The sequence below is a fragment of the Larimichthys crocea genome, chromosome X (assembly GCF_000972845.2).
Source record: "Larimichthys crocea isolate SSNF chromosome X, L_crocea_2.0, whole genome shotgun sequence".
Taxonomy (NCBI): Eukaryota; Metazoa; Chordata; class Actinopteri; family Sciaenidae; genus Larimichthys; species Larimichthys crocea.
Genome location: NC_040020.1, coordinates 31,006,588 through 31,021,949, shown reverse-complemented (window position 1 = coordinate 31,021,949; position 15,362 = coordinate 31,006,588). Strand labels below are relative to the sequence as shown.

Here is a 15,362-nt window from a genome sequence, read left to right as displayed (position 1 = left end):
ATGACTTTCTGTTTTATCTTCTACACAGAGATTTTAACTTATCTTGTAAGTGTTGGACTTGGAAGTCTTTTGGGGGAATGAATGAAGACAAATGGGTTGAAAGTTGCATAGACTGCACAGATCTTTGCCAAGATGATCTTATTTTTGAACAAACAAGACTGAGAGAAACTAGCGAGAGAAATGAAGCTGCAGCAAGCAGCTAATCATCGCGGTCCTCAGCTGTCTCATGAACTTTACATGGTGTTGCAGGTGCCTTCAGTGTTTTCACTTTGACTGACTCATCAACTGCTTTCATCCGTTACATATCATTGTGACACACCTTTATTGCTTTTCATCTCTCACCCGTCAAATAACAACTGAACTGCTTCCAACTCTTGGCTGTCAGACTGTTTCACAGCTTTAATTTCATATTATTTAACTGAGTTCATCTGCTTTCGATGGTTTCACTCAAACTGAGACATCAGCTACTTTTAATGCTTACACTTCAACTAATGCTTCATGTATGTACATTTAAAATGGAAGTGCTAAAAGAATTTGATTTCATTTTGTTATTTTGAATTTCAGTTTGTCACTTTACTTTGTTTATTATGTTTTCAGCAGAGAGCAAATAGTTTGTCAGAAAATGTAACCGTTTCGAGCTCAAGCTCATTAATACGACATTTTATTATTGACTAGTGGGTTTCCGATTCACCAGTCCAGACCAGTATGCTTTCAAAGTATTTATAACTCTCACATCTCTGATAACCAAAGACAAATCCTATACTTAAAAGAAACATTTTAGCATTATCAGCTTTCCTCCTTCCAAATAGCATACAGGACAGGAGGATGTGAAGTGTTTTAGTGTTTTTACCCTAATACTCTGTGTCACAGTGATCCCACTACATTGATTCATTTTGGGGAGCAGCTCGTTGCTGCTGCAGTCTCACACTGAGCAGTCTAATGTTGCTTGTTTATGAAAGTAACAGTCAGAATTATGCATTCGTTCTTCTTTCCCAGCATGCCAGCCGATGTTCTGACGTCATAGGTCTATTTCTCTAACCACTCAGCTCCTACCATCCCTTAATGTTTCAGCTTGAACTGACATGGCAATAACCAACATCAGGCTTTTTTGCTAAATGTCCACAGAGTTATATTTTGATGTGGTTTCTCTCCGTTTTTGTCTTTTTGCTTTGTTCCTCCATGTAAAGCCTGTCCAGCTGCTGCATTCCCTACTTAGTTCTCTTTGATGTAGACAAATGCACCAATCAGGGACACTCGCGTCTAATTATCCTCCACTCACCGTTAGGCAGGGACCTGCCCCTTCTTAAAGCAATGGATGACAGTGATGGTTGATTCAACTTGTTCTTTTTGTGCTTTTCTGTTTATTGCAGGCTTTCATCACTGACAACTGGCAGACGATCTGAGGACATCAAATTGGAGGTAATTATTCCCATTGTCTTGTGCTCTGTAGAGGCGCGGACCTATGCATGAAGAGGACACACACCTGCACACCTACAGAGGCACATTTCAGGAATATAGTTTGTCCACCATTAGAGACATGTTGTAACATTTTTCTTCCATGATGCACACTAACAAATGCAGTTTATTCTTGCGGGCAAAGTGACCGTCCTACAGTAGCCAGAGTGTCCATTTATGTCAGTGTGTCCTTGACCAAAACACATGGGGCCCCAGTGCTATGAGGTTGCTGATCCTGCAGTCTGTTTGGTGACATTATAAATGTGCTTACAGTTATAACTTAAGACCATAACATGCAGCATTTTATTTATTTATATATATTTTTTTAATACCATGCTTTCATAACTTTCATAAATGTTTTGGATCCCATGACATGGTGGCACAGTTTTCCAAAGCAGTGATGTGACAAAAAGATCATGAAATGTTGAAGGATGTCAAAGGTCAGTTGGAGCATTTTTTTTCATAGAAATGTCACAAAATGCCAACGAACCCAAATTTAAAAGAAATTCACTGTTTGCTTTCTACAAAATCTATGAATATTTAATTGAAATTATAACTGTGTAATTGTGAAGATGAATATATAAAGTGTGTCTAATAACTGATTGATTTTCTTTTCTCCTTTTAAATAGAACCAACTCAAAAACCAACAAACCAAACAAACAAACAAAAAACACCTTTGGAATAAGGAAGAATCAGGAGATGACCCTGACTCTTCTATTAAAATGGCACTTTAATTTGTTTTGTATGTGGCACAGACTAGCAGACAGTTATTGTGTGTGTGGACAGCTGGTGATCTAATTTGCTCTCAATGGGATTATAATGTAAAATTGTAATTCTAATGTCAACTTGCAGCATATGTACTGCTATAAGTTCTAAATAGCTCATGTTGGGTGAGATGGAAGTTTTATTTTTCAACAGGATAAGAATCCCCGCCCCCTTGAATCAAACTGCAGTATCTTCTTTAGACCGGAGTGTGTTTATGTGTCTGAATGTAAAAAAAAAAAAAAAGAAAAACCTTTGAGGTGACTGTGTATGTTTCACCTGCAATCTGATCCTCTGTAAGAGCTTGTAAGAGATAGTCAGAAACTGATTAAAATGATACGAACAATTAAGTTCTCAAGAGCGTGAACCAAATAATGAGATAATCTTTGCCAGATTGACAAAACAGAAAAACATGTGTTCTAATCATCAGCTCTAATCTGAGTCTCGACAGACATTTGTTGCACAAAAACTCTTACTGCTGTACTTTCTGTTCCCTGATTACATCCACATTTTCCATGAGTTTTAGCACACCGATATATTATGTAAGACGTATAAGGCGTGTAATACGGCATTGCAAAAATAAACCCTGATGCAGGAGCCCTTTAGTTTAACTTTACTGTATATTATCTAACTTATCACACAGCTGCTTACTAGAAAAATCTATATTTTCTGTCAAATTATTGATTTAAAAATGACTTTGTTGATTAAAAAATAATTTGTCCTGGATCAGAACTGCATCCATAGCAAAGGTCTGTTATTCATACCAGACCGTAGAATGACACAATTGACCAATCAGTATTGAGTATTTAACACAATATTAGCAATGTATAGTGCACATACTGTACAAAGTATATATATTTCAGCTAAATAAATACCATTAATACAGTTTGTTGTTATTTATTGAAAGCAACTCAGATGGACTTATCCATCAACATGATCAAAAAGACTGTGCTAACATGCCAATGCTAAGCTATAATAGTTTCCGTGTTCACCATCTTAGTTTAGCATGACAGCACAAAGGCTGAACAGAACGTCTGCAGACAAATCCCACAAAGAAAAAAGAAGAAATACAAAGGGCAAAGGCCATACTGGCCTCAGCACTTGATTGACACGTGATCTTTAGGGAGTTAAGTACAGTGTTGCCAACATGAAAGAAATGTGAATCTCACAGATTACCACTTTAAATGTCAAAAGCAGGAATGCAAATGAGACATAATGACTCTCTGTCCAGCCAACAGTAGATATGTAGCAGAAGAGTCTCTTAATAAATTGATCCCTGTAATTTTCTTTCCCCTTGAAGCGGTGACATGCATTTGTCACCCGGGGCTGACAGACCTTCTGTTGTGTCATATTCCCCGGTGTGACAGACGTGTGGATTGCCCCCCAGTGTATCACTCCCAGTAGGCGGCTGAGCACCATTGATCTGTAGCTATTGAGCCACAATTGTACTAATTACTGTAGGTTTGAAACACCATCCACACTGAAAAGGATAAAGAGGGAAAGAAGGCGTTCAGCCATGCGCCAGCAATGGCTGATCAGATGTCAAATGAATAACGATGAGAAAACTAAAGAAACAACCAAGAAAATGCCTGAAGCAAATACAGACCTCGATACAATGCACAGCATTTTAAGCTATTTCAGCTGATAAAAGACGTCCTTCTGCACTTGGGTAGGAATCTTAGGGAGCAGAATTGTCCTGCGTTCTGCAACGAGAACGTGTTTTTTTCTTTTTCTTTGTTTTTTACTTGAGATCTGTACTCTTTTACATTTGGCTGTATTTCCACAGCTTTGTCATTCAAAATAGAATCCTACAAAGAGATATTCTATGGCCTAAAGCCAGTTTTACAAATAACTGTGGCGGGTACTTTTTGTACAGCTACAAAGCTGCAACACTTGTAGCCTGCCTGATTCACTTTGTGTGTTAGAGACAAGCGGTATGCTCTACCTTACATAATTGTTCCAGTTTTAGCTGTAAAGTTACAGTGATTTTGTGTTACTGTATGAAGTCATGAGTCGAGCATCTTAGACTGGATGGGGATAGGGAGTGGACTAAATACTAACCTTTGTCATACTTGTATCACCTCAAATCGTCAAGAAGTTCTGGAATATGTATGGAAACGGCTACTAGGAATTTTAAGTTGCCTATAAATAACTTCTCTATTCATATAAAGTGAAAAAGATCGATTTAATTAACTGAATTCCTTTCTAAAGTCTTTGTAATACACTGCACATACTGTAAATACACAATATATTAACATATTCATGCAACCAGAGAGAGAGTGAGAGCTGTTTGCCTGTCGTGCTGCCGTCATCCTTCCAAGGCAGCTCGGAAATTTGCTTCGTCTATATTTAGCAACAAAAGATAGCAAGAACCAAATGCACGCACACATACAGTCCCCCATTTAAGCCTCACACACACACACACACACACACACACACACACACATATCCACACACACTCCTTGGCAGAGCAATGATTTGCAGCAGACCCATGATCAAAACAGCATGGTCAGCTGTATCTTTACACACACACACACACACACAGTGGCTGGTTGTTGACAGTTTGGTCTGAAGTGGATTGTGCTCATTAGGTGGGGTTGCAGATTGGTTTCTATTTATAGGCATCAGCAGGCAGCAGGCTCAGCAGTAGCAGCAGCAGCAGCATGGAGGTGTTTGAAGTAGCACAGGCCTCCGGTGGGCCGTGCTAACGAGATGCATCCGGAGTCGATCGCACTCTGAGCTGCAGGAGTTCAACTCTGATAGTTAGCATGGTGTGGGTTTGTCTGATTCAGGTCAGTGATTTATAACAAACTTTTATTCGATATGTTGAATGATATGGCATGGAATAAACAGTTTATAATGATATACATAATGACATATGTTGCTGAGATAGAGGTGTTTCCATCTTTTACTAAAATCACCAGTTTCTGGTGTCATTCCTGATTTTTGAGACAATGCTTTTTCTTTATAGATGGATACTTCTCTCTACAGTTCAACATGTGTGTCATAGATGGTTTGCATAAAGTGTCTGAGCAAGTATGAGCCACCAGAAAAGCTTCAATACGCCACTTGAGGGATGGAGCAGTCTTCTTCTGAAAAAATATCCTCATTCTGACTGAATTTATTTCTGGAGATCTGGTGACTGTAAAGACCACAATATATAATTCACATCACATTCATACTTTCATTATTGATCCTTTGTGCTATAGAAGCATTGTTTTGTTTTGTTTTGCTATCCTTTAATTCAGGGTTTATGTCATGTATTAGAAATGCAGTAAGAACTTCATGTTTATATTTCCTTCATGAGGATAAGCTTTCTGAAACCCAGTCTTAATATGATGATAATTTTAAACAATACATTGTTTAAAACCAATATAAATCAATATAATAACATACTGTATATTATATTATTATGTAAGCCAAATGGGACTGGAGAACATTGATTCATTCACAGCCTTTAAATGTTCAGAGTTTCAAGTACTTTGTCTTGAGAGTCAGAGTGAAGAAAGACATGAGGCAAACATATGTAGTCAGCCAAGTCCAGGTGTATAATTGTCATTGGAAATCTATTTGATAATGAATCCCAGGATGGTAGTTGCTATAGTCACAAGGTGACTGTCCCTCCCCTAACGCAAGTCAGAAACAGAAGTACAAAGACCTCTACCCTGTCTCCTGGCTGTCTAATCAATCATTCTACTTGATTAAACACTAACGCTGCAGCAGCAGACATGTTGTCTATATACTGAGATGTCCCTGTGGTCTAGTTTATGTCAGACAAACATACAGTAAAGAGCTTCAGTGATTTTCATGAACATAACTGCATGAGTGCAATACCTACACAAAACATGAGGCTAGTGGCCGACATGATGCAGATCATTGGCTCTACAGCATTGTTAAGGTTCTGGGTAAAAAAAAAACAAAAAGCAAAACAAAAAAAAATCCACCCTCTCTTAAGTGTGGTGACATCATTAACCATAGACTGTATAAAACATGGACTTCGTAATTGTGATGTAAGCTTTAGGTTTCTGAAGAGCCATTGTGAAACTCAGAATGCGGTGGCTCTAAACTCTGCTATCTTGGCAGTCCTGCTTGAGCTGGCTCCTCACGAATACAAACATGGCATAAGGTCATGCACTATATTGTGGATTTGCGTCAATGGTTAGCAGCAAGAAAAAACTGAGACTATCAAGGACAGGCAAATGGCATGATTGTCAGTCATCAAATAGTGACTGCAAAGCATCGAGAGATTCTTTATCTCTACCAAGGCCAAACACATAATGTTGCTGAATAGGATCAGTGTAGTAAGGAACAATCACTGGTGTGCTACCTTTTTTATTCACACAAAGAGAGGTTAATAGGATAATAGCAAAAAAAGGGCCTACTTACAGTATAATACAATTACCTAAGTTGTGTCTTGATCCCTCCAGGCTGACTTTCTATTAAACTTATCATAAATCTGGGTTTATGAATGTTTTGGCATCCTACTAACAAACTGCCAGAAGACCGAAAGCCTAATCTCTAAACAGACCCATGGTGGACATTATAATGAAGCTTGGTTTACCATTTTCCTCCTGGAGCTCAGTTTTGCTTTAGGCCTGCCAGTCACCTCAGCCTCAGGATAGAGGCTACTTTTGAAGGTCGACAGCTCCTCAAGATGAGTGACAAGTGTTGGTCAGAAGTTTTAGGACAGGGGCTAGAACATCTAACCGAGCGAGATGAAGGCGGGACTATCAAAAGCTGCTGACTTGAGGTGAAAAGTTGAACACTGGGAGCATTGCAGCAGCAACCAAAAAAGTACAGGAGAGGACTGAAATATAGACAAAACATATCGGAACAGAATGTGTGAATGCAAGTGATGCTGTGACTGGCATGTGTTAATACCCAGGCCAACAATCTGGCCTATGAAAGTAATGTCCAGGGGACTGAAATTACTTTTCCAAATTTCATTAATTATGGAAAGCAGAGACAGCGAGTTAATTCATGAATGACCTGTATATGATCTCATCATAACACTCACTTAACACTGGCTTAGGGCTAGGGTTTTGACATCCATATTTGAGCCAGTGTTGACACACAGAAACAACAAGCCTCAGTGGAATTACCTGGAGGGTCATGATAAAAGCAATTAAGCAGATTAATAATAGACATGTGCAAAAATATATATGCTGGATGGAGCCAAATGTAGATTATGGGATCAATATTGTCAAAATTAGGAAATGTAAATGAAATGATAGATGAAAACAGGGGAAAACTATGGTTTGCATGCAAAAACTTTAATATTTGTTTGACATAATGTAACAAGGACCTTTGGTCAGTTGTCATTTTTAATATTTGCACATGCTCTTTGTACTGTAAAATTACAATATGAGCCAGGTGCCTGATTGATCCACTGCTTGTCTGTTCTATTCAGACTGCACCATGACCTGACATCTTTTGTCTGAATTTACCATTCCATTCTTACTGAAGTAATAGCAAAGCCAAATTTGTTCATCCTGACTTCCCTCTTTCATTATCTTCATCACACAGCTGTTCTGAAAGAATTATAATGAGTGTAACTTTAAAACAGGTACTCTCTGTCTGCCTCTGTGAATGCGTCCATTTTCTTGCTTAAGTAGTCGCTTTCACGCTTGTTAGTAGAAAAGCCTGATGGCTGTTCTGTATTAGTGCAGATTAGATGTTTTGAGATTTATTCTTCAAGTTTATTTGTGGAATTGCAATGCACTTTTGAATCCCTACATCACAGAATATACATTTTATTCATTAATTTATTCATATCAGTAGATTTATTTAAAACCGGTATGAAACAGGGGATGGTACTGTAGTCTAAATTTTGAGAAGAAACCTTGTGTTGTTCACAGACTGGTAATATGTGTGGGATAATAAGCAAAATAATGCATTATTTTTATTTATGTATTTTTTTATTTGAACATTAGTAAACCAGCATGCCATTGGAGATGCACTCAGACAGAGGCTGTTTAGTGTCCAGTGGATGTAGTGGGCAGCTGCCAACTCAGTCAACTATTCCTAGACAAGGGTCAGTTTGTTGATGTTCATCTTCTATCTTTTAAGAACCACCACAATTTGGTTATAAGTCAGATTTTGGAATGAAAGACTGCAGGGATCCAGGGATTACCTGACAAACATTACTATTACCAATGCTACTGTAGAAAACAACATTTACATTTACACAGTGGTACGTTGAACTAAATCCTAATATCAGCTAATATGCTCACAATTACAATGTTAACATGGTGCTGTCAGCAGCTATAATGTTTATCATGTTCATCATCTTCATTTATTGTCTTTGTGCTAACATTTGCTAATTGGCACCATTCGAACAGGGCGTGGACTGCAGTGTCACTCCTTCAAACTGGCATTTTCCTGCAGTGCGCTGAGCTTATTTCCATGACTGCATATTTGATATCTTGGTGACTTGCTGTGCTGCGATAGTGGGGATGCGCTGAAGGGTTAATGAATAGAAAACCAGAAAAGTCAGAGATCACCTCATTTATTGCATTTCATATTGTGGTAAATGTATATATCTGCACCAAATGTAATGTCAGTGCATCCAACAGTTGTTGAGGCAGTTGTCATGACAAATAACAGGTCAGAGAACTAACAAAGTCAGAAGTATTCATACTCCTGGGAAAAAAAAAAAAGTATAAAAAATCATCATCATCACCATCTAGTAATTTCACTAAAAAGACAAAAATGCCAACCTTATGGTGGTGCTACAGGAAAAGTCAGGGGATGCCCAAAGTCAATGGGCTTCATTCTGTGGTTACAATGAATATATGTACAAAATGCCATGGGAATCCATCCAGTGGTTGTCGAGATATTTCAGTCTAGAACAAAGTGGTGGACCAACTGCTCAACAGACTGGCATTTCGATCCCTAGAGCAAAATCATGTCCCAGGTCCTTTCTTTAGACTAAGGACTTTTTCAAGGTTTAACTAAGCAGCAGCAGTAGTTTTCCTATTCAGTCATAGTGATTGTTGCTTTTCATCATACTGCATTTTCTATATATCCCTAACAAGTCACTCTTGCCACTACCAAGAGAACTTTTGGTTTAAGGTTTGGTGTACGTTTACAGACTTTGAATTACAAGACCTATAATGGGAGGCATCAGAGGTGTTAACTGGTAACGACTACCTCTGACTCCAGTAACTCACTTTCACCGAGCTCTTGCATTAAAGTACTTGCGCTTGAGGTCTGGCAGTGCCTCCTAGATAAAGACCTATTGTACGTATTGCAGTGCTGTTTTATTAGAGCATTGTTAGTCTGACTAAAGGTGAAAAAGTGATCTTTTGTCTTAGCTTCGTTATTCAGAACCTGGAATATCCTGACGTCATGAAGAGCTGTGGCCCTGCTAAGGAAGTCTTAATCACCATGATCCTATGATTTTCTGTTTCTATACCTCTTGTTTTGTTTTTCCCTTTCTCACTATGGATATTTTCCCTCCTCTCCTCATTGCTTCTCTTTCAACATCTACATCTTCTAAACTTCTAGTCATCTTTTTAACCAACTCCAGTAATTCAACTACAGTCATCTTTTATCCCTTACTGAGGTAGGTCTCCTCCTCTGTCAGCACTATCCCTCTTGACCTAGTTCGTATCAACATAAATCATCCACAGTGTGCAAACTCTAGATCTGATACAAAGCTAGAAACCAGATAAGAGTGTTGAATTTACAAGGTATTAAAGTTCCCTTGCACTTGCCTTCTTCTCCCCAGGACTTGTTAATCCCTGCTCTCCCTCCGGTGCTGATAAGAAATGGGATAGGAGAGGGGATAAGACAGGATAAGGCTATACACTACACCTTTGCACTGCAATCTCTCACTACATTTAGAACAAGTGGATAAGGTTAGACAGAATTCACTGAATCCTTGTCCTGAAGAAATGAGGGAGGAATTGTCAAGGTCAGGTAGGAAAAAAATAAAAGAGATGAGTCCATTCATTACAATCCATGAAACGGATAAATCAAGTTTTATTATGGTTTCGAATCTTTGCGTCTTACCTGCAGTGTTATAACAAATATGTCTATACTTAATTAATCAGTCATCTGTTTGACAAAATTAACTTCCAGATGTTAACTTTTAGTCACTGGGGAAGAAAAATGATGTGAGATGCATTTTAAAACTCCAGAAAAAGCAGATTAAAGCTCTCAAAGTTAATAACAGCCCTTATGGTAATTTCAACAAGAATTAACTTAATTAAGTACTCAAATTAGGAATATAAATTTTATGGTGTCCAAATCCTTTTTCCTGCTTTTGCTGAAGAACTTGCCCCATCTCCACTCCCTCACCCCTCACACGTCATAACTTATATGCTTCTTGAAAGCTTTATAGCTTAACCAGTAATCTTTCTGTTAACATCAAAGGCACTACTAATAGCGTAGAATTATAGTATGTACACTGCAATTATGACTGCCTTACTTCTGTATATTTATATCTTGAGAAATAAGTGCCTACACAGACCAGAATATATTAGACTGGCTTTTCCAACTTACAGCTGTGAGATGAGCTGATATGTTTAGCTGGTTGATAGTTGGTAGATTCTAATATATTTTGCCAAAATCCCACAATTCTGCCCCATTTACTGATGTTTTGCAACTTGACATAGTTCTTGCTTAAGATCCAGAATATCATCCATGAAATCTGAAACTGCTATACTTGTTTCTCCAATAAACTGTAAACACAGCGGGCACTGCATATACCATCACAATGTAGAAAAAAATAACTCGCTTTGCTCCAAGAATAAATATCATATATTATCTCTACTAATTAGCTCCACTAAGCAAAGTATGCAAGCACAATACTGAGTCACAAAAAGATGCAGCAGTCTCTTCCTTTTAAGCTTTTGTCAGATTTATCTTCAAACCAAATTTTCAAGACCCATGTTGTCATACACTCCCGCCTTATGCATCGGTATTGGTAGAGCATTGACAGATAGCTTTCCCTGTTGTGCTTCCACCAGCTACTTTGTCCTGGTTTTTGCTGCTAAAAGGAATAACTGGGTATCAGTGGCAAACAGGGCCACCACCTCAGTTTGTCATATTTCTTCAGGGTTAGACTCAGCAAATCCACTTAAAGAACATGTTATAAAATATATTACTCCATATGGTCCACAACCTGTTCATACTTGTAAGCTGTTCAATTTTCAAAAAAATATACTTCTCTATTCCAGCAGCAGACTGAGCTCTAAAGTAATAAAGAACACAAAATCTCAGCCAAGAAATCCATATTGAAATCATACACTGCTGTCAGACAGCAAAAATAGAGCGTGAGAAAGTATATACATGTCATAGATGTACCCCCCCAGTACATGTACTGAAGAATGCCAAGTTCCAAAATATACTTTAAAGTAAAACCATGAAGGACAGATGGTAAACTGCAAACAAAACAGCCAGATTAGATTAGAAATAGTGTTATACATGCAACTGTACAACATCCATTTGTTCTTGAAGTCCGCCCCTCTGTCCCATGAATTTTTATTCTTTCAAGCACTGCCTGCAGATACACACTGCCCTACTTTGGTTCGAGTCATATCCCTGCTCTAGAAACAGCCGGTGTGAGCGCCATAGGCAAAGGATATAAAGCAACGCTTGGCTGCTGCCTTGCAGCGCTGTGTTTAGACAGGCAGAAGATGGTGTCACCAGTCCTGATGTCAATACTCCTGTGGTCTTTTAGTGTTGCCACAGTAATTCATGAAATCATATTTCAGCATGTGCAGTCTAGAAATTTTTATCAATCAAAGGAAAAAATATATTTTTGTAGGTTTGGGTGTTCAATTGTAGCCATTTACTAAATTGCAAATGCTTAAGTAACACCAATTTGTCTGATTGATAGCCATTTAAGATGTGGTTGATACTATTTGATGTAGCAGGGACACATCAAAAGGATAAGTTAGGGATAAATTAAGATAAGACAAGACATGAAGACAAATTTTAAAAAGTAAACAAGGGTGGAGTAAAGGGAAGCAAAGGGGGAGACGGTGAGAAAATCCATTGTTAAAAAACATTCAGGAACAAAAAGAAAAATTTGAGATGTGAAAAAGTAAACGCCAGAGGGAAAGCCAAATGTTTCATCCTATGAGATGATTCTGGCAGGACTAAATGGAATAAGTAACGAAGAATCAGAGATGGACTGGAAAAAAAAAAGCTATGAAAAGAAAAAAAAAAGCACAAAATGTGGCATAAAAAGGCCAAGAGCAAGAAGAAGGCGGCATCAGCCAGAAAATGTCACTTGCCATTGTGTAAAATACCAAGAGGGAGGAAACAAAGTGGAATGAACAGAGGGAAATGGATGGTTGCTGAAGGAGAAGAAAGGAAAGAGACCGAGCGGCAGGCAAATTAGGTGAAAAGAGTGTTAGATTGATGGAAAAAAAAAAGAAACACTGACAGAGGGTTAAAAAAGTAGATAAAAAGAACAGGATTGATGGAGGAAGAAGAGGAAGTAAGAGACAGAAAAGAGATGAAGGGATAGGAAAAAAGAAAAAAAAAGAAAAGAGCTGGACAGAAAAAAAAGGTCAGTGAGCGACTGAGAGGCAGATTAAAATGTCAGGGAGGAGAAAGTAGAAAGGAGAGGGCACATCTCTGACATCCAGAAATCCAAAATCACCTTCACTCACTTTTCTAGGATGAGAGAGAGAGGAAGGCAGGCAGGCAGGCAGGCAAGGGGGGAAAAAAAGATGGAGAGTGACTGAGGTAAGGAAAATAAAGGAACGTGGAAGAGAAACGACCATGAAGAAGTGTGTACATGTGCATGTGTGTGTTTTCATGAAACAGCCATTTTAAGCCTGGTATAAATCATCCTGGCACCATTACAGCAGATTCTGAGGGAGCAGGCCACCAACCCAATCAGTCCTGCACAGCATCCCTGTGGGCAGGGGTGTGTGTCTATGGTCGTCGTAGATACACACACACGGACAGGCCCACACAAATACACACACACACACACACACACACACACGCACACACACACTAGATGTTCTTGTTGAAAGTAATAAATACTGCAGTGTAGCTTAAGGTTCTTGAAAAGTCTAGTTTTACAAGCTAAGAGCGACTTTGCTTTGAGAGGATCTGGATTATTAAAGGACACTCTGGTAAATAGAAATACTTTACACCATTTGACTGCTGAAATCAGACCATTCACTGTTGCACATCTCACATGATGTGCAAAGGTAGGGACAAAGGTCACAAGATGGACTTCTACAGTCAACAACCATGATGTCATCACATTCATGCGGGTTTCATTTTGACATCCTATCCTCTTATTACATCTGAGTCAGACCTTTGCTGTTTTGGCTTGGAGTGAAAAAGAAATCAAACTGCAGTTTCAATGGTTGAAAAATCATCTTAGTGTTTAAGTTAGTACCATCATTGCCACCAAAGTATCCATAGTATGACTGCACTCGAGGTTTCAGCTTTCATTGCACGCACCAGCTAATAATCTCTGGAGGACATCCGCAAGGGCGTGTTGCATTTACATCAATAAATTGCAAAATAATATTGATCATTGAACATTGACAAAGGTGAACTGCCCCAGGTTTTTTCACTCTCGATACATCATTTTAACTTTCCTTCAGCTTCTTCCAATCTTCAAATGAAAACCAGCTTCATGCAACACCGTCATTATGAGCAAACCTGTGATACTAGGTCAAATATAAAAGCTGACAGTTCTTTCCACACCAGATTTACTAGAATTGCAGTCATTCCTGTGAATGAGAGAGGCCACATACAGCTGCCAACAACCTATCATTCACTTTTAACACCCTTTTTCCTTCCCTGTTATGAACCAAAGTTCTTTAACACGTTCTACTATAATAATATGACAATCATTTTCATATTTAATTTTAAATTGTCAGGTTTTATTTGTTAACATCATTATTGTGATTGGATGTAAAACATTTTGCTTCAAATGTAACCATTAGCTTGACTCATTTCTAATTAGAGTGTTATAACAGCAGTAAATGTAGCTAAAGCAGTCATAAGTTTGTGAGAGATTTAAGCCACAGAGCATGTGGTGACTAATTGTTGTTTCAAGACTGGTCTGCCACCTGGTCTTGACTCTGGTCTTGCCGTTACTTGGTCTTGACTTGTCTTGATACACTCTGGTCTTGGTCATAACTTGGACATGATGCTACACTGCTACAGGCTATATGCCTTTTTTTTAATGACTTGTTAATGTAAGAACATCAAATTCATTTGGGTCCTCAGTCTGGAAAAGGCATTTTATTGCAACAAAATTTTCTTTAATTTGTGAGACAAATATCCAGTTCTCAGTCTCTTAATTAAAACTTTTTTTAGAATCACTGTTTGAGATAAAACTGTACTCCCAAAACTGATGGTTCTCTGTTGCAAACTCACTTTTTTCAAGTGTTTCAGGTGTGAATTAAAATTATTGCAAATATAAGTTATTAAATATTACACATTTCTTCTGGTTCTGTATGTTTGTTTCATTGTTTCCCTACTCCATCTGTCTTTGCTACCTCTCCCTCCTTCTTACTTTCTCAAGGGCAGCTAACAAACAGGTAAACACACGTACTATGAGCTACGAGAGGGTTTGGCTGCCATGCTGTCTATGCTGGGTATTCCCAGATGGCATGCACTAGAAGTTAAACATATTACACTCCAGAGCTTTTCACACTTTTACCACTGTCCAAGGTGAGAGAAGTTAAGACGTGATCGAGGAGGGGAACAAAGCAGAGTGAAAGTAAAATCTAACAACATAACTGAACTTGTCAGTGTCCTTTTTCACTCATGGTTGTTTCTCCAAAATGTCATCTGTTTAAGAAATGCTTCCAATATGACAATATGTTAAATTAAAATATAATCCACCAAGATTTTTAAAATGTTGCTCTTATCCTTATTAAAACTTATTCAAATCTCTTGCATGCATGCATGAGAATAAGCAGTTACAGATAATGGATGGATGGATAGGGTCAAATTTCACCCACTGAACACTGGTATGAGAAAGGGATGGAAGAAGATGCATCTGCTCTGTCAGGAACAAAATCCCACAGCACTATAGCTCTCAAGTACTGACAGGAAGCATAGGCAGGAAGCATATGCAACACCTCACATGCAGTTCGGTAGGTTGTTCAGACTGCCAGCCAAAATCAGTTTTTTGGCATATGCAGTCTGCA

At 38.3% G+C, this 15,362-nt stretch overlaps 1 protein-coding gene across 1 annotated transcript in view; it reads left to right on the top strand.

Annotated features, from left to right (window-relative positions):
- The window catches only part of LOC104925305 (protein phosphatase 1 regulatory subunit 29), a 208,862-nt gene that overhangs the window by 144,505 nt on the left and 48,995 nt on the right, over positions 1-15,362 (top strand). Inside the window, exon 4 of the mRNA XM_027282861.1 lies at positions 1,371-1,419. The gene's annotated coding sequence lies outside the window, so the exon portion shown is untranslated. The remainder of the gene's footprint in view (positions 1-1,370; positions 1,420-15,362) is intronic.